The 18,794-nt window shown below is 42.7% G+C and overlaps 1 protein-coding gene across 4 annotated transcripts in view; it reads right to left on the reverse strand.

The window, feature by feature from the left end:
* PLXNB2 (plexin B2) overlaps window positions 1-18,794 on the reverse strand; it is a 261,372-nt gene that overhangs the window by 212,877 nt on the left and 29,701 nt on the right. The window contains exon 1 of one of the 4 annotated variants that reach the window (XM_075024966.1): window positions 1,767-1,858. The exons of the other annotated variants lie outside the window; for them this stretch is intronic. The gene's annotated coding sequence lies outside the window, so the exon portion shown is untranslated. Of the gene's footprint in view, window positions 1-1,766; window positions 1,859-18,794 lie in introns of those variants that run through there. 4 annotated transcript variants of the gene reach the window in all.

Here is an 18,794-nt window from a genome sequence, read left to right on the forward strand (position 1 = left end):
CAACTTTTCCTTTTGTAATTTATACTGTAGTTTGAAAATGCCAGGAGTTGAAGGGTTATGCAAGCTTCTGCTGTGAAACAGAAATTGGAAGGTACTTCCACATTTCTCTCTAAATTAAGATGAAGCCGAGAGATCAAATATATTCTAATTCATGGAAATTTTAAAAAGCCTTCTTTTCAATGAGGTTGTTGTACAGTGGCTTCCTTCTGTGATCAGCTTTATATTCTTGATTGAATATCTCAGCATCTTTTTTTCTCATGATGAAAACCATACTTGCCAAGGTCCCCCATGTTCACGCAGTAATCTTCAAGACGCCAGTCTTTAGTGCCAATATCAAAGTTGTTAGTATGAGCAGTTTCTACACACCACATGACTGGTGGCTTTTTGAAGATGGCTGAATGAATCTCATTCATTCACCACATTCCCCTTGGAGGTTATACATGCCTCTGTTTACAGGTATGCTAGAACATGCTACATGCTTTCTTGTAACGTCCACTCCAAGTTGCTATTCATCCAGAGAGACCACCTTGAGATGCACTGTCTGCCCAGGTCCTCCCTTACCCCCTCAACTCATGCAAGAAGCCTTGGTCTTGCACCTCTGCACACCGAGAGCCAAGCAGAGGTCCCTGCCTGCCTTGCATCCCTTGTTCTTTATGTGATCTCTCCTTCTTTCCGCAGAAGGCTGTGACAGTTTGGTTCAAATCCATGCTTCGTGGCTCCTGCTGGAACGCATAGGGCCCAAATGAAGACAGTAACGCAACTAGTAGTGTCAGCAGCTCCTTCCTACCACATACTTGCCCACAGATATAGGTGAGGAAGCCAAGAATGTGTGTGTATAGAGGCACATATGTTACCACTCTCTCTCCTTTCTGTTGTCCTCCCTGGCCAGCTAGGTCAGAAGTCGGCAGTGGGGGTGCCAGCAGGGTTTGAATGGCGTACAGCGGGATCAGGGGCTTGGGGCCAAGGGATCTGCAAGAGGCAGCAGCTCCTGGCTGCCTCGGGGTTTCAAAGTATTTCACCTAGAGACAAGGCACAATGGTGTCCAACAGCATGTCGTCTCTTCAAGGGACAGGAATTCTCAACTCCTGAGCTTACGGGCACAGCCTTTACAGGTCACCCACTCATTTGAGAAAGCAAAACCTGGCATAGCCCTCTGAAGAGACTGCCAACCTACAGCTGGTAATTTATGAATTACTAATTCATAAATGTAGAGATCTGGGGAGGTCTCTTTGTCAGAAAACCAGAGCAGACTTTCTGACAAGCAGAAGCAGTATGGCAGGGGGTGATGGGGTTATGAGATATAACCCCCTCCCTGGTCTCCAGCACTTGTGTTTTGAAATCTCTTCTCTACAACATCGATTCAGAGGCACCACTCAGCTGCCGGCCCTGCTAGCCTTAGGACTGCTGCAGCACTTCATGAACTTTAATCCTCCCCCAACCTATTCACCTTCATCAAACGAACATCAAAGCCTCCCCTGAAGTGTTTGGGAGGGAAAGTTAACATTTACTGTATATTAAATGTGAACTGAATACACCTCAGTTCACCTTTGCTTTCACATACAAGTCAGAAGGTTGAATCATACTGGGACAGGACTGACCTACTCGGGTTTTGCTCAAGTTATTGAGTTTGCTTAGTTACTCCTTTTAAGCCAGACTCTTAAAGAATCTGGCACACAAGGCTGCAGGGGAGCCTCAACGTTTCTGAAAATCTCATTAGGCACCTAGCTGTAATTCGAACCCACAGCCTTAACATAAAAATATTTGACCTTTCATTACTAGACACAAGTTCTGCAAAGGAGGTGCTGTTGTGAGAGCTCTGCTCCGTCTCCTGTGGACATTCTCAAATAGCTGCATTAGACATCCTGAGGTGCTGAGAAACTCCGGCACTGCAAGGGAGAGAGGACAACACATCATAAAGATATGTTAAAGAGGGCTTCTTTCAGCTGCTGGTACCTCAGATTAGATAGGCAATAATTCTGGGTTCAGAAAAATGGACACTTCCTGAAGCTTAAATCCCTTTATTCAGAATTAACTGCATGCCTGCATACACAGCTGAGGCACCTTCTGCACAGCCAGCCCCTCTGCCAGCAGCTGACTACGCCTCAAGGATGGAGGGAAAGAAGGGAGAAAGAAGCAGGCTGGATTTTTGCCTTGTCTGCCAGACTTCTCCCTAAGATTGAAAACTTGTAAGGAATGAGTTTTCTTACAAGTACATTTTTACGGCAGAGTACAGCAAATGCTAGCCCCTACCTCTGCAGCAGCAGCTTCTGCCAGGGCAGATGTAGGGCTCATAAAACCAAGGGAGGGAAGAAAAAAACTAAATAAAAATCTTGTTTCCTTACATGGCAGCTTAAGAGAGCACATCAGGATACCAAACCACATATTTATATTTTTCATGCTAAAAGCAAATAAATCACACTAGACGCTGACTCCTTAAACACTTAGGACAGATTATAAGCACAACTAGCTCATCACTCCCCCCCCCCCCCCCCCCCGCCAAAACCCAAAACTTTTAACAGTCAGTTTATTTAAAAACTGCATGCTAGATTTGAGCCTTCTGCACAGCGAGCTCTAGTGTGCCAAGTAGCGACCCAAAGTGACTCTTACTACCAGACTACAAACCCCAGAAAATAGGGCTAAGGGTTCATTATGAACCTGGTGACAGACTCCTAATTATAGTAGTGCTATCAAGCATGATAAAGGCTGGTTGGTTTTATTATAGTCTCATCCAAAGACTTGTTGGATGCTGGATTAGCTCATCTTTTCACTCCTGTTGAACTGCCATATGTTTCTTTTCTCCTTTATGTAGCATTTGGCAGGAGTTATTTGTCAGCATTTAGAAAAAGAAAACATGTCTACAGAAACTTCATTTCTAGTTCTTTCCATGCAAAGTTTCTTGTTTTACCTGATAAAGCCTCAGAAATTGCATTTTCATGTGTAAAGCAAAACTGGATAAGAAAAGGCTGCTATTAAAACATGAAATATGGACACTCTTGGACTATCCTGATCACAATACTGCGCCATAACATTTCAGTTTGCTTCAAAGAAACAGATACCTCAGTAAAGAGCTGTCTCTTTCTCCCTCCCCTTCCACATCAATTCTGCCCAGTTTCATATCCACTTCAAATATCTGCAAATACATCAGAGCAAAATGTAGCATTTTACTAAGAGATTTGATTATTTATTCATCATTACCATTTACCCGCATTATTGCAAAGATCAAAGTTTCACAAAACAAGTCACAGGAATAAAAATAATATTGATGCAAGGGCTTTTAAAAAAGCCTCTTTTTGGCAGCTATAAAACCACTGAATTTCACAAGGTTCGCTAATGTACCATAGCAGAAAGGATTTAATTGCTGCTTCTAATCCCAGAAATCAGAGAGCTGGGAAGAACTAAGCAGCACCTGTATGGGGACAAACTTGGAAACCAATTAGCAGCACCTTTGGTAGACAGAAGAGAGAGACCCAAACAGTTATTTCTTGACTTCTTAGGTTTTGGAGAAAAATGGAAGCAATGGAAGAGCTTCACAGAGGTAGCCAGAGGAGAGGCAGATTATTTCAGCTGCTCTACAAAAACACGCCTGGGAAAGAGGGGGAAGGTGGTAAAACCAGACTCAATTATGGAGCAGAACTAGGCAAGGAATGAGCATTTTGCTGCCCTTTGCAATTTGAATCAGCTACGCTCAGGGCATCTTTTCCTGCTGCCCTTCCTCCCCTGCCTCAGCTTCCTCTTCAATGAGAGCACTTCTGCCATGGCAAGCAAGGTATTCTTCCACAGGCATCTCCCGTGAATGACATGCTCTCCCAACAAATGACATGGACTCATCTCCAGATAGAAAGGAATACAGTTTATTTCAGATGAGAAAAAGAAGGCGCCTTGAAAGGCTCCCAAAAGTGACCTAGAGGCAAGATAATGAGAACTAATAGAGCACTTCTGAAAAAAGGAAGGTCACCTGTCACAGCTGCTATTCAGCTCTGCTAAGTGGTTTTATTGATGGGTCATTAAAGGATTCCCATCCACCTTCAGCCTGAGAATGGTTTTACAAAGCAGATAATAGGAAAAAAAAAAGGGAGAAAACATCTTGCACCATTTCTTTTAAACTACATGTGTTTGACAGCCTTTTGAGTTATATTCTGTTTTACCTTTTTTTCCATAATTTCACCTCTCTGTGTGGACTTCTCATGCCAACCAGGGAAGCAGGAGAAAACACTGCCTGCTAAAAAATTGTGACTATAAAAATACAAAATTGCCTTAGGTTTAAAGTGTCTTAACCTGATATCATTATGCACTGAGAAGGTACATAATGAAGGCATGAGTTTTAATTAAATTTTCAAATGTTATTTTTAAATTTAAGTGCGGTCTTCCTGCAGTCATGCCTCATCTCCAACTGTAAGCTCATGTGTTTGGATGGCTGAACTCCACAGTAACCTAGTTTGCCTGTTAATAAGTAATATAATTGATTTATGATTCTCTGAGCCCTTTAGTGTAGGCTTTCAGCTGCCCTACTATTTGCAGCTGTAGATATGTAGTAGATAAAGACTAATGCTGCTTGTATGCCAACCCAGAGATGCTGAGTCTGCAGATTTTAGGAGCTCTGCAAGACAAGCCATAAGATACTCCTGCAATTTCCATGTAAGCAGGCTAATAGGAAACTGAAAGGATAAGGCAATTTTGATGGCTAGACCATAGCTACTGTAACCGGTGGACTGGCAGCATAGCTAAAAGCAGAGACAGATTTCCTTGCTCGGCTAAAGGGGCTTAGGTGTTTTCCCTTCTCTTCCCCTTCTAGCTGCTGGCAGTGGCCAGGGGAAGACAGGATCTGGATCTCTTTAGGGCTGGATCAAAATCTCACCAGCACCTGCAGTTATGCGCAGGCACCATTAGCACACAGCTTCAACAATGTCTTCATAGAAAAGCAAAGAATAACTAAAGAGCCACATGTTACTGGGGAAAAACCTACAGGGAGCAAAAGCAAAAGTAACTCAATTTTGATTGCCTGTAGTGTTCTATGATAATAATCTGGTATCTACCATTACATCAAAGAAAAAAAAAAAAAAAGATAAGCCATTGACAAGCACTATTAACAAATTTGATTTTTGGCTTGCATTTTGTAGCTTAACACACGACAGTTACGAGAAATGCATTAAGCTCACGGGTATCATGAACAACGTATAGGTATATATACATCTACTACCTATAGGGACCTCCACCTATATTACACATGCCTATTACACACACCTTAAAGCCCTCCAGAGCACACAAAAATTGCTCTTGCGGTCACTATCACATTCTGCCCATTTAAATCTTTTAGTCCCCCTCCTCTGTATGGCCCGGGCTCAGAGTGAGCCACAGGGAAGCCGGGCCCCACGTGTCCCCAGGCACCCACGCTCCCACAGCTGGGTAGGAACCGGCTTCCCCACCACAAGGACCAGACTCACACAGCCTGCAGGCATCACCTCTTCGAGGAAATCTGCTGCTACAAATTAAAGACCTGCTAGCTGGTGTTACTGAAGTGTTTTTAGGACTTGCACTTCAGCCTGTTTTGGTCAATATTCATAGAAGGAGCACAAGCATCTCTGACAGCAGGTCCTCCTCTTGCCAAATCCTGCCTCTGAGCTGTTAAAAGAAAAGGTCACCTAAATTTAACAGGACTAACAAGATATTTTCTCAGTCCTCTTTCTTAGAAACAGCTGAGCTGCTCTGGCTAAATGCTGGTTTTCCTTTTTACACAACAATAACAGAATATTCAGCAAGAGGCAGACACCAAGTTAAAGAAATCTCAGTGCAAGCTGTTAAAATTTGGCAAACTTGTAAGCGGCTGAAAATAGAGTCTTATAATGGGAAGTGTCAAACAACCTTGATAATAGGCAGCATTACCAGTCTGCTCTGTAATTCTAAATTATGTTTTATTACAGTGTTAAATATGCCTGAGCTCCGTTTACCAGTTTCACCATTGCCAGCCTGAGAGCAGCTGCTGGCCGATGGCAAATTAACAAGTTGTAGTTTTCCTGGTGTAGACAAGAGGGTAGTTGTTTCTGGCTTTCAGCAGTCAGAGCAGGTTCATCTCAGCGGTTTTTATAGAGCTGAGCATGTTGGCATATGGCCATTAACACATTTCTCAGGTGGCTCCCAGCAGTAATGAGGTGGCTTGAACATATGAAAAGTAAGCTCAAGTCAGATTTTTCCAGAAGCCGGTGTAGATGCAGTCAGCAGGTGATCATGAAGAAAGTACCACAAAATACACACATTCCAGAATTTTTGCTATTTTGGAAAATAAATTAAAACTCAAGTTGACACTCAGGAGGCCCAGGGCCTTTACTGTAGCACAGGGTAAGGTTTATAAGGCCAGGTCCAGAAGGGGGTCCAGGGACCTTTCTTCTGCTACAGGGTAAAAAGTGGTCCCCTGTGCATTTCTTTCAGAAGAACCAATACCCATTACGGAGTCAAACCTTGGAGATCATCAATCTTTCTCCTGGGGAAGATGAGCCCTATGATTGCCCAGCCTAAAAGATTTGCACTTTGTAAGAACTGAGGGGTTTCAGCCAGTCTCCAAAAAGCTCTTCAGATAAATCATACAAAGAGGCACCTTTTTAGGGTGCCAGACTTGCATGGCATCGACGAACCTTTCACCACCCAGGGCCAGTCAGTCTGTAAGAAAGTCTGCCAGTTCTAAGGTAGTCCAAAATACTTCAAAACTATTAAAACTACAGTTCACATTGTTGCTATGGGCAGAAAAAAAAGCAGGGGGATGGACATGACACCCTGCCCAGGCTGCACACCCTGGGGAAGCCAGATTTTGGCCATCACAAGAAGTCTGGAAGCAAACCACCACCTCAGGTGTGCCACAGAGCAGCTGCCCAGCACCAGTGGTACAGAGGATAATGCTTCACGTGAGGACAGATCAGGAGAGCATGAAGGATAGGCAGCTGCCTGTCAGTGCTGGGCTGGGCACCCACTGGCATCTCTCCCGGCCAAGCTGCAGCAGGGAGCTGAGGCAACTGCTGGCACAGCATCGTGGTGACACAAACACAGCCGTATCTCCTTCTCCTTCTTATCCCCCAGTTACCTCTTCAGCTACCTCCATATTTTATTCTCCCCTCTGCAAACCAGCCCCTTGGGGACCAAGGCCAAGGCATGGTGATGGTTTGGCACCATGACACACAAGCTCCTGGAGGAACCAGGGCTGGGCCACATCGTTCAACCTCCCATTTCTACGTCTCCAAAGTGGGACTTGCTCTTCTCTCTGGCACAGAGTTACCAGGATACATTTTTGAATGCTCCAAGCATCCATATATAATATCGAAGGATCCAGAAAAAGATTCTCCAAGCAATGTATAAAAGCAAGAATAATGCATTCAAGTCAACAGCGCTGCTCAGCCTTTCACCCTGGAGATCTCAGGAGGTGCATCATGAAGCACCCGGGTAGCGGGGGCAAAAATCACTACAAATACAGGCAGGTGCTGCCCCAAAGGCAGCAAGCATGTGTTTCGGCGTGCTGGCACACAGAGCTGAAGGCCAGTTTCTAAATACTGGTAGTGCCGGCTCCTTTTTTGCCTGGTACATGCACCAGCTGAAATGCAAAGAGGGCACTGGACGTTTTTCAGAGAGATTAAATAAACTTTTGATCTATAGAACAGAGGGCAGAAACTTCAGAGGCTGCACGCTCATCCTTTTCTGATGATGAAGTCCCTTTGAGGTATCTCAGAGAGGACATGCTCAAAACACCTCAAGTCTCAGGCTGTTTGGCTAATTCAGACTCCTGACATCTTGCCTATATTCAGGGAGAGTATGGGGTTTTTTCTTCATCATCTCTTACAGCCCCTCAGCTTTGATCAACATTTCCCCCAGCCCAGGAGCAAAACTCCACTTCCCTCATCCTTTCTGTACGTCTTCCAAAACCCAGGATCCTCCACTAACCAATTCATGCACCACCTGTACCAAAGAACCGGCTGAACATCTCCCCAGCTTCAGAGACACTTCGTGCAGGATCCCCATTGCCTGTGAACAAAGTGTACTCTGAAAAGCATCAGGCCATCCAGAACAGGTGAGATTTTAATTCTGAGCCTACCAGGGCCAAGCTGAGAAGCCGCTGAACTCTCAAATGATCCGATATGGAAGAATGAGAAGAAAGGAGGAAACAAATTGCTTTTTCATAGGAAGGAATGGACACAAAGAAATAGATACAACTTGGGCTAAAAGCCAAGTCTTTCTTTCCCGCCGGAAGCTGTAGAAAATAACTTGATTTTTAGAAGCTGTCCCTCCATGATAATAGGACTGAGACTCACTGGACTACTTCTCAGGGACAAAGATGCAGCAGGCTGGGTTTCTCTTTTAGATTCCAGGTAACACTCTTCCATTTACAGTGGCTGATGGTTACCATTTATTTCTTCTGCAATTCTCACCTCTACCCTTCAGAAAACAATCTTATTAGAAAAATAGCCTTGTGAGGCAGGGCAGCAAAAAATTGCAGTCCTTCTAAAGGCTCTAACAGGTATCAAGTGCTGTGACTGAAGGAGTAATCTTTTTAGGCAGCAACCATGGCTTAAGAAATTTCCACCTATGCTACTGTATGCTTCCATCTCAGCTGTGCTAGTCCTTATACCCCACACTGTTAACTGGCACCTGAGAGAACATGGATTTAAAAAAAAAAAAAAAAAGTAAAAAAGTTCTTTATATGTGGCCGTGCAAGCACTCAGAGCAACAGAAGCAAGAGGCATCCTCCTTGGGATGACCAGGAGAAAGGCACTTAGGGGGAAGCTTAAGATACAGTTACATCTCAAGACCATAAAATGATGAAGTTTGGAACACGACTGGAACCTGGTGCACCTGCGTCCCAGTTCTGCCTGTCTTCCTACAGCACGGGTACGTACATGGCAAATCAGCCATTTAAAATTGCAGTGGTTCAATAAGCAAGTATTCCTGGTAACTATGTCAGCCAAAGCTAAAAATAAAATGTAACTATTAGTCACATGAGCACTGTCCAAAAGCCTGGACAACTCATTGGAGGAAGTTTCTCTGAGAAAAAAGAACAACGGTAATAATATGCAACAGCTCCTGAAGCTACGACTGCTGAGATGGTATTTCTTTCTTACATAACTTTCTTTTATATATATATTTTTATATATATATGCCTCAGCTTCTCAACACTGATAAGGTTTTTTCCTTGCAAACTACTGTTTACTTCAAAGGAGCACCCTCATCAGTGGAGAAGCTCCTTGTTCATGCAGGAAGGTGTAAGAGAAAACAATTGCTCTGCATGCAAGGAGGAGAAATAACTACCCTGCCCCAGTTCTCTCACTGAAGAAGTACACTGCAAATTGAGAGCGCTCTTGTTTATAAGATGTCCATCATGGATTTCTTAAAAATATGCATGTTGCTATGGAGTGCTTTCTATCTGAAATGTGGGAAGATCTGGGGGTCCAAGTGGGAGAGAAAGGGACATATTCCAATCCTCTGACTGTTTTAGGGAAGGGCCCAGCTATAGCTCTGTTAAGAAACTGGAAATACTGAACAAGGGAGTGAAATAAAGTGCTGCAGCAAAACCTTGATGGAGCATACCGGGAAACCCAGGCAGTTTTGCTGCCCGAGAAGAGAAACGAGCAGAGGCAGCACACGCCGCAGCTCCCTCGTCTCCTCTGTGCCAGAGAGAGCATGGCCACCTCCCAGCTCCCTCCGTCCCTCCCCAAACCACAAACTGCCTTCCCAGCCTGCAATCTCCCTTCCCACTGCTCTGGGGAGGGCTCCTCTTTCATTCCTTTCCCCCTGCTCCAAGTTGCCAAGCATGTAAACAAACCAGAAAAGAGCTGAACTTGTCTGCAGCAGGGAGTGGGGTTCGGGGAGATCCTGTGCTGTGTTAACAGACCGCAAGTGTTTTGTGCAAGAACCGCCTTTCTGATACTGTTGGGAGAATCATTAACATTTTTTTTATATATATATATATGGATACCTGGTTTCCTCAGCTTTCTACTTTCTATTCTCTCTCCTCTCCAGTGTGCACATCCTTAAATGAAATAAACAGCCACTACCAGTGCAAGAACTTTAAGACTCAACTAGAATAGAAAGCAGAACAGCAAATAATATGCAAGAGCAAAATATCACACAGCCAACAGAAATAGCACCACTATTCAGCTTTCTTAATGGCTAGCTGAAATCTGTTTCAAGATAAAAAGCATCCACCGAAACTAAGTGATGATAAGAGCAGGAAGAAAGACCGTCAAAGAACTCGCTTCATAAATATCCCTTAATATTGTAGGATATTACCCTCAAATTAAGCTAAATCAAACCACATCTGTGAGATTAGACTATGGTTGAATTGCAGGTACCAATAGCAATAGCAGCAAAATATGCCACCTTGACTGTGACTAGGTTGCTGTTATATGCTCATCAGCCACCTTTCAGAAAAATGGAGATGCAAATGTCCCCAAAAGCAGTCACTAGCACAGCACAGGCTGCTGGGCACACCTGGCTCAGGTGCCCTGACTTTAGCAGTGGCTTCCCACTCACCAGCCTTCTGCTGGAAAACCTGAGGCTTTTGAGTGTGCCGAGACGGAGACTCTGTCACCCCATCACCCTACTACTGCAGTATTTTGCCTGAGCTTTGAAAGTTGGCATGTACCATTTTCTGAGCAAGTTACAGAAGATGTTATACAGCATTTTTTAAAGTTAAAATATTGAAGATCTGTCAGACCCAATCACTTGCTCCCATGAGTTTTACAAATGTGGGCCAAGCAGCCACCGGGGTTGAAGACTGGTTAAATATCACATTTTAAGAACATTTTAAAGGACAAAGAATGAAATATTGTAGCAGTATTTAGGAACTACAAATGAGGTCAATGTGGCAACTGCAGGCCATTTAAGTCAACACGGATCTTAAGCAACAGAACCTAAACATTCATAGAAGATGAAGACCATACAGAATTAAGGTACAGAATCCTTGGTAAAACAGTCAATATAGCCTTAAGAAAATCAGACCCATAATCCTACCAAGAAAATGTCCCCAGCCTGATAAGTTTGGTTAATAAAGGCAAACTAAGCATGTATTAGCCTCTTATAACTAAACAGTTCTGTTGAAAAACAGATGCCACACAAGTCAACAAAGCAGATGAAATAGTTCATCATTCTCAATCACTGGCATTCAATCCCAGGTATATCAGCTCCCCTAGCCTTTATGGGAATCAAGACCTGAAGCAAAAGTCTTCCACGAACATGGAAGTTCTATTTAAGAAAGTCAGTGCTGGTATAAATCCACCGTTCCACCAATTTTCACGACTTGCACAAACGGACAAGTCAAGTTCAAAGGTGTGATGGTGTGGATCACACAGTACAATAGACTCAATTGAACAGCAGCATTATTACTGTAACCAAACAAGATCACACAAAAAGCAGACCCAAAATTTAGGTCACAGTGTTAGAATGTACTTTGGAAGACAGTAATGTAAAAGAACAGTAGGGTCACAGGGGTTTGCCTGCTAGCACAATCACTCCAGGGAAGTGGAGAGACAGCAAATGTTATACTCCAACACACATAGCATCAAAGTACCGTGTTTAAATTGTGAGACATAATCACGCCATTTAGCATTGGTCTTCCTAAAATGTATCTGGTCCTGACATTGACTGCTTGCATCTTATGTCATTAAATCAGTAAGAGCTCAGATGAAAGTGATAGGCTCTATTTAAAAACTAGACTTAAAGACAGATACTATAGCCAATCCATATAATTTATCCAGGAGAAAATAGAGATGATCGTTGTCTGTAAGTGTCAGCTTACAAGTAATATGTCTTCTGCCTAGCGCTAATTCGATCAGAGAACGCCAATCCACCTGATTGAAGCTGTTCTTAGGAGCTTGGCAGATTTGATAAGACCGATAAGTTTCTCAGGTCCCTGATGCTTTAACCTATTCTGGTAACCATCAAACCAGGGGACCTCTGTGTAGATCATCTCTGCTTTGCCTAAATTGGAACAGAATTTCCAAGTTGAGTCTTTTATCTCCCAAACAAGAAACTAAACCATCAGCTCCCCTGCTCTCTCCTACCCACCAGAGCTGCTTCTCTTCACATACAGAAATGCCTTTTGGGCCAGGGGAAGAAAGAAAAGAGAAAGGACAGACTGATGGCATAGACTAGTGTTGCATGCAATCAGCTGCCCAGCTCAGGCTGAAGGTACTCCCTGAGACCAGATACCCTCAACACCTCATAGATGAAAGCCTTGAGGAAAGACCACTGGCTACTCCAGAGTCAATTTTCTTCACAGAAAAAACAAGGCAAAACCAATGTCTTGGGCTCAGCTGCATCTGAACTGAGGAAAGAATTCAAAGTGCTTTGTTCAACTCAAAATTAACCACTATAGACCACCTGATTTTTCCTATTTTTTTTCCAGTCAACCTCTCACCTTTCAGTCAGAGATCAACTGCTTCTATAGGTCCCCTCTGACCTTCAAAGCAACAAGTGCAGGAGCTCATTTCCATTGAGACCTGACCCCAACCTCTTCCACAGCTAACCTAAGAGCTCCCTTTTTGGATGGGCAGCCTCTGCTGCTCTGACCTTCCTTTCCTTGCAACGTTTACCCATATTCAAGACACATCAGGAAAAGTGAAAATGTAACTCTAACTCAGGAATAATTGAGGAGCATTCAGAAACCATTCAACAGATGTAGTAGAGACCAAGTAATATACTGCAACTAACTTCTCTTAAGTTGTGTCTTTAGCTTTTGAGCTTGATCATTACTGGATTATGGCACAGAATTTTTAATTATACTGCTACTATGAAGTGGTAATGAGCATTAGCTGATGACTCAGAATAATAATTACTAGGTGGTGCTATCATGAAGGTACAATTTTAGAAGCCAAGCAGGTGTTACTTTCCTGAATGATTCAAAAATCACAAGCAGCCAATCCTCCAGCTAATTGCACGTGGAAGCTATGTGCATCTGAAATGCCTTTTTCAAATGTCCAAAAGGGACAGAAGGAAGTTTTGCCTTAATGCTGCTAAGCTGGTTAGCTGTCAGTGTTCAGAAATAATTCCCCAAGTACAAGATTTCGCTTTTTCATGATGTGCCAAGCATCTGTCTATTAAAAAGGTTAAGTTGCTGTTTCTTGGAGAAAGAAACATTTCAGGCTTGCTTCCACCTAGACCTCCCACCACAGCCCCCATTTCAGAGTGTCAGTCATGTTGTATCAGTGGCAGCAGCAGCAATAAATGCCTACTTGCAACTACAGCATGAAGGTTTTTACACTACAGGAGCTGTAATAAATAAATAAAAATAAATGTAAGTAAAAATAAATAAAAATACATAAAAAAGGGGCTCTTTTTTTAGTAAGGAAGTATGTATTCAAAACAAGTAAGTAACCCCGGAAAAATTGTGCAGAACATTCTTGTAGCACTGAGTTGTGGTAACTTGTTGGAAAATACCTGTCATAAGAGGCTTCTCTTTCCTCCTGGATCATTCTCCAGGTCACCCCCCTGCACTGCAAATTGAATCACGAGAAGGTTTCAATGTCTCCATTTCTAATGAAAAGCCAGCTGACTGGGGATATATCTATAACATTTGTACTACAGAGTATTTCAACATGAGATTGTTTGTGACAGCAATTCAAAAGTACTGAATCTCCCAACTCCCTTCTCCCCTGGGTGCTTCAGTAGTTCTTTTTCAATCATTCTTGAAAGAGCTGTACGATGGAGTTACATGGGCCTTGCTATGGGAAGATAGATAGCAGATTAAGCATGTTTTTTTAAAAAAAACAACCAACTTTTCCTTTTGCATATTGTATCTTAAATCCTCCCCCACATCACTGCTATTTAAACAATTGAATTAAAATTTTGGGTGATAGCATGTTCTTATTTTCTTTCTTGATTAACTGGTGTACAAAACGAGACTGAGTGGGAAATCCTTCCCCCACGATACGGTGAATTTTTTTTTTTTTTAAGGGGTTTGCAGGGAGTTAGTGATAGAGGCAAGAAACAACAAAAACCTGGGCGTGTTGGGCCACCAGTCACACCGTGGGCCAGCAGAGCAATCCTGCCTTCCACCGCAGGCATGCCCGTGGTGACTAATGCCTTCACACCCTGCAGCCTGGGATCACACTCACCCCATGGTTATGTCATTTTTAAAGCATCTGGTGGTAATTTAGAAATCCAAACCTAAAAAACAGACAGGCGTGTACTTTGCAGGTATACTATACAGAAAAGCAGCGATGCAGTCAAAGGTAAAAAAATAAATATTGACGTTCACCCTTTTTAAATTTGAGCTGGGGAGTATACCTTTTTACTACTTTGTCTAGAACACAAAAAAAGATGAATTATCCCACTTTTTCATCTCGCAGTAGAGCAACACATAAGAGATGTTTGCACCGGTAGACAGATGAGCTTCATTACTTCCGAACTAGTCTCTTGTACAGAGATGCTGTACCAATTTAAGGCCCTTAATAAAGCGTATTACCTTATTTATTATCACGGCAAGCGATCTCCACAATCAGACGCATGATTAAGTTATCACGTCAGGCAAGCTGCCCTCATGGACGACATACACCCAACTAGCCTCCCCAAGCACATGGCAAATCTCTCTTAGACCCTCCTTCAGCTCCCTCACATGCACACTGGCTCGGAGCTCCTCGGTGGGCTCCTCAGCTGACTCATGCCACTGAACCCGCGTCTCAGCGCTCAGCTTGGGAATCCCCAGCACAGACCTGCAGAGCTATTTATTATTGCTTCTAGTGTAAAGATAGCAACTTTTTATGAAATTAATCACATTTTATTCTCTTGGGCAACAGTGGAACATGCTGAGGTGTACTCAATGTAGGGTGTAATTCTGGAAGTGTAATTACATTAATTAAAGATATTTAAGTGTTAATCTGTAACAATGTTTGTCCCTTATTCCAGCAGGATTTGTTTCCATTCCCTCCAGCCCTGGAGACCCTCAGACAACTCCACCTCCATTAGGAGGCTGGAAGCAGAAGAAGAATATGACACTACTCAACCTGGGCACTTAGCCTGGAGCTCCTCTTCACACCCATGATCATCCACAGCCACCCATCGCCACCCACTGCTGAATGAACTCAAGACACATTTGAAAGCCAGCCCAACATACCCACTGTGATTGTGCTAAGCCATTCTGAATTAAGGCCTGTGATACCCACCTACTTCAATGCGCAGCTTTTTTTGTTGTTTAGAAACCTGAGAGCAATTGTTATAAGACAGACGAAACATCCTCTAGCCCAACACCCTTCTCCGAGAACAGGCTTCATCTGACTTTTTGCAGAGCAGCCCAAACTAGTCTTGAGGTTATTTCTGTTTTCAAGGAGACCGATCCTTCCCGGGTGTGATTCAGCTCCCCTAGTTTAGGTGCTTATCTCATGCTTGCATAAATCCCCTCAGCCTCTCCTTCCCCCCCTCCCCTGACGACAGAGGTTGCCTTAAATAACAGTACAGAGCTAGAAGTTAGGTGTCTTGTTGGAGACAGTCAGGGAAAATGAACCACATTTTAACAGTGGCCAGGAGCAGCCACTGAAGATCATCCATTTTGCATCCCAAATACCCTTCCAGATTCCTAAAAAAATGGTTTTTTTTCAGGACTTTCTAAATTGGAAGTGCATCAAGGCTTAAAAATTACCAAAGGCCTTATTTCCTATGTATGCGCCTAAACTCTTCTTCGTATCACTGACATCCAAAAGCTTCCTGCAACAATTCCATGATTTAGCTCTGCCTTGAACAGGAGAAGGGGCAGAAGAGGGAGCTTTTCATTTAAGCCTGATGTCTGATAACTGTATTTTTCCTAGTCTGTATTTTTAAATTACATCATATTTTCTCTCTCTTGGTCGCACACCCCCCCCCCCCCCCAAACTGAAGAGTCTTTCTTCTCAGGAAAGTTGCCCCAATCTTTTTCACCCTAAGGTCTCCTACCCTTCTCTATTCCTTCTCTGTTTTTGTTTTTGTTTTGAGGTGGGATGACCAGAACTCTCCACAGTATCCAAGATGCAAATATTAGTGTATCTGCATCACAGGGATAATTCTGATTTTGTTCTCTACTCCTCTCCCAGTATTTCTTATTGTTCTATTCACTTTAGAAGACCACCACACACTGAACTGACATTTACAAAGAACTATCCACTGTACCTCCAACAGGGAGGTTGGGGGTTTTTTTACACCCTCAGCAAGAAGAGGATTATTTCTTTTCCCCTTCCATGCATTATTTTGCATTCATTGACACCGAATTTCATTTGCCCGTATTTGCAGCTCAATGTCAAGAGAGTCTCTGCAAGTCATTTCAGGCAACTTTGGATCAGATGACTGTAAATAATTTTGGTATCCTCTACAAGTTCTGTGATCTACTTAAAATCAAATCATTGATGAATATGTTGAACAGCTCTGACAACAGCACAGATCTTTGAAGGACTTCATCCCAGCAATAGCTGCTATAAAACAGGGATGCTAATCAGGTATTTCAGTTCTTCGTTTCCCATTTTTAACCACTTAGCAATTTGTGAGAAGACTTTTCTTTTCATTCCCTGATAACTGTGGTTCTAACATATTTCTGTGAAATATAGCTTATACTTTCATTTTCAAAGAGTTTTTGACAAGGTATCAGCTAGATCTGCTGTATCCATGTAGTAGCTTCCTTCAAAAACTTCCACAGATTCACGAGAAACAAATTCCCTTTACAGAAGACATGCTGTCTCCTCTCTGGTGCATTATATTTCTGTTATCTACTACTTCTATTCCTATTCTGATTTCTACCAAACTACCTTAATACAGGAGCCAGATTTACTGGTAATCTCCCCATATGACCCCAGAAGCCCTCACTAGATTGGTATGTTATTGGTTTATTTAAGCAGACGGAAAACCAGGAGCAATTTCTTATTTTCATTACTTTAGAGCTCTTGCACAAGCAGCATCCAGCTCCAGTGCCTTGTTACCAGAATATTTTATCCTTTTTTTTTTTTTTTTTTTTTTTTTTTTTTTTTTGTGAAAAGCCTTTTAGAACTGACATTTCAAACAGAGCCAGGCGACTATCAAAGAGACATGTCTGGTCCAGTGAAGGCAAGTCCCTGCGATGCAGCTGCCTTGAAGATACCAACAGCAGTTTTAGCAAAGCTAATGATCTGTAGCCTAAGAGGAGCAAAGGCATGAGAAAAGAGGGAGTACAAGGCAAAAGGATAAGGGATGAGTCATACTATTTAAAATAACTGACATCTAAGCTTCTGTTCATTGTAGCACCTAATAACATGAGTGTCCTCAGCCCACTCAAACTGGAAGATACGGGTGTAGGCAGGAGCTCTGTTATGAACTTATTGCATAAAGTTGCCACCCTTAGTCGCCTAGGATGGGTCACCCTTGTGCACAGTAAGTCGGTCTGCAGTAACACCTCGGTCAACCTGGATGATGCATCATTTCCCAGATACAGCAGGGACTGGGGATCCCACACCACTTAACAAGCAGGAAGGGGAAAACAAGCACTCCCATTAACTCCAGTAAACATGGATCTGCCCCGCACTTAGGGTGCTGACAGCTGTAGCTTAGGCCCATCAGAAAATGATGAAGGAATTGATCAGAGCAGGTTTTGAGCACATTACCACCGTTTGGTTTGGTGAATGCTACTGTGGTTTGCAGTAGCTATGCCAACCCCAAATACTTCCAGAGCAACGATTCAGATGACTCTCTTCCTATGAAAAAAAAAAAGAAACACAAAGCCAAATATACATGGAGCATCCCCTTCCCCTCCCATATGGCTTGATTATCATCTCCTGATTGTTGAGCGGCTATGCATTTTTATTATTTGTTTTTCGCTACAGCTTTTGAAATGTAGGAAATTAATTGAAAGCTGAAATTATTTCTAATGTGTCTCTGAGGAACTGTGCTTAAACAAAAAACACCCCATGAAATACTGCAAGGTTCATGGAAGAAGACTGTAGACTGTGCTTAAGTGATGCGGCAACACTGAAAGTTTAGCATGTGCATCTGGAGGTAGATAATTACATAGGTTTGCAGCTTTCAACCACGTCACTTCATAAATGCACTTGCCCAAGCATTGCTTAACATCATGTCAGTGCAAAGTGGGCAGGATTTCCAAGGCTGGATTGGTTTTATAGTCTCTCTCTCAGAAAACATGTAATTCAGGAAAGCCTAAGTACTTAGAATTTTTTTTTTTTTTTAAACAAAAGGTCCAAACTGAATATAGCTTTGCATTTCCCTGCGATAATTTAAACACTATCAACATAAAACTTAAGTACTGCAGTTATAACACCATATTTAGAATAACATCCAAAGAAGATTGTTATTACACTCAGAGGATTGTTAATTCTTCCGTCTTGAAGAAAAAAAACAAGTTTAAGAAGCTGAATCGGTAGCACATAACACAAGTAAATAGATTTTTAAAGAAACTGTGGGAATCCTCCAAATTCATTTTTGCCAAGGACCCCTCTGGGACTGAATTCCACCGCCATGGTACAAGAGCTTCATTAGAAAGGTGTTCTAACAGTATCCCAGAAACAACAGCAGAACAGAGATTTTCTCTTCTCCCTTGAACACAGCTTGCAACTTTTCACACACAGAGATGAGCAGGAAAGACTCCCTCTCCCTACAAAAACCCTACCTGCAATTTTCTTCTTCAGCTTCATACAGACATAGGAGACAAAACAGATTACCCCATGAATGAACAAGCAAACTAGCTGTCAGTCAGACCAGGCAATCTCGGTACAAATAGAAGAAGATTACTGCAAAATACATAGTTTGACATGCTGACAGAAATCACTCTTGTCAAGTTGTATTGATACGCAATGACTTGCAGGCTACTTTGGATG

The sequence above is a fragment of the Buteo buteo genome, chromosome 4 (assembly GCF_964188355.1).
Source record: "Buteo buteo chromosome 4, bButBut1.hap1.1, whole genome shotgun sequence".
In the NCBI taxonomy this organism is placed as follows: domain Eukaryota; kingdom Metazoa; phylum Chordata; class Aves; order Accipitriformes; family Accipitridae; genus Buteo; species Buteo buteo.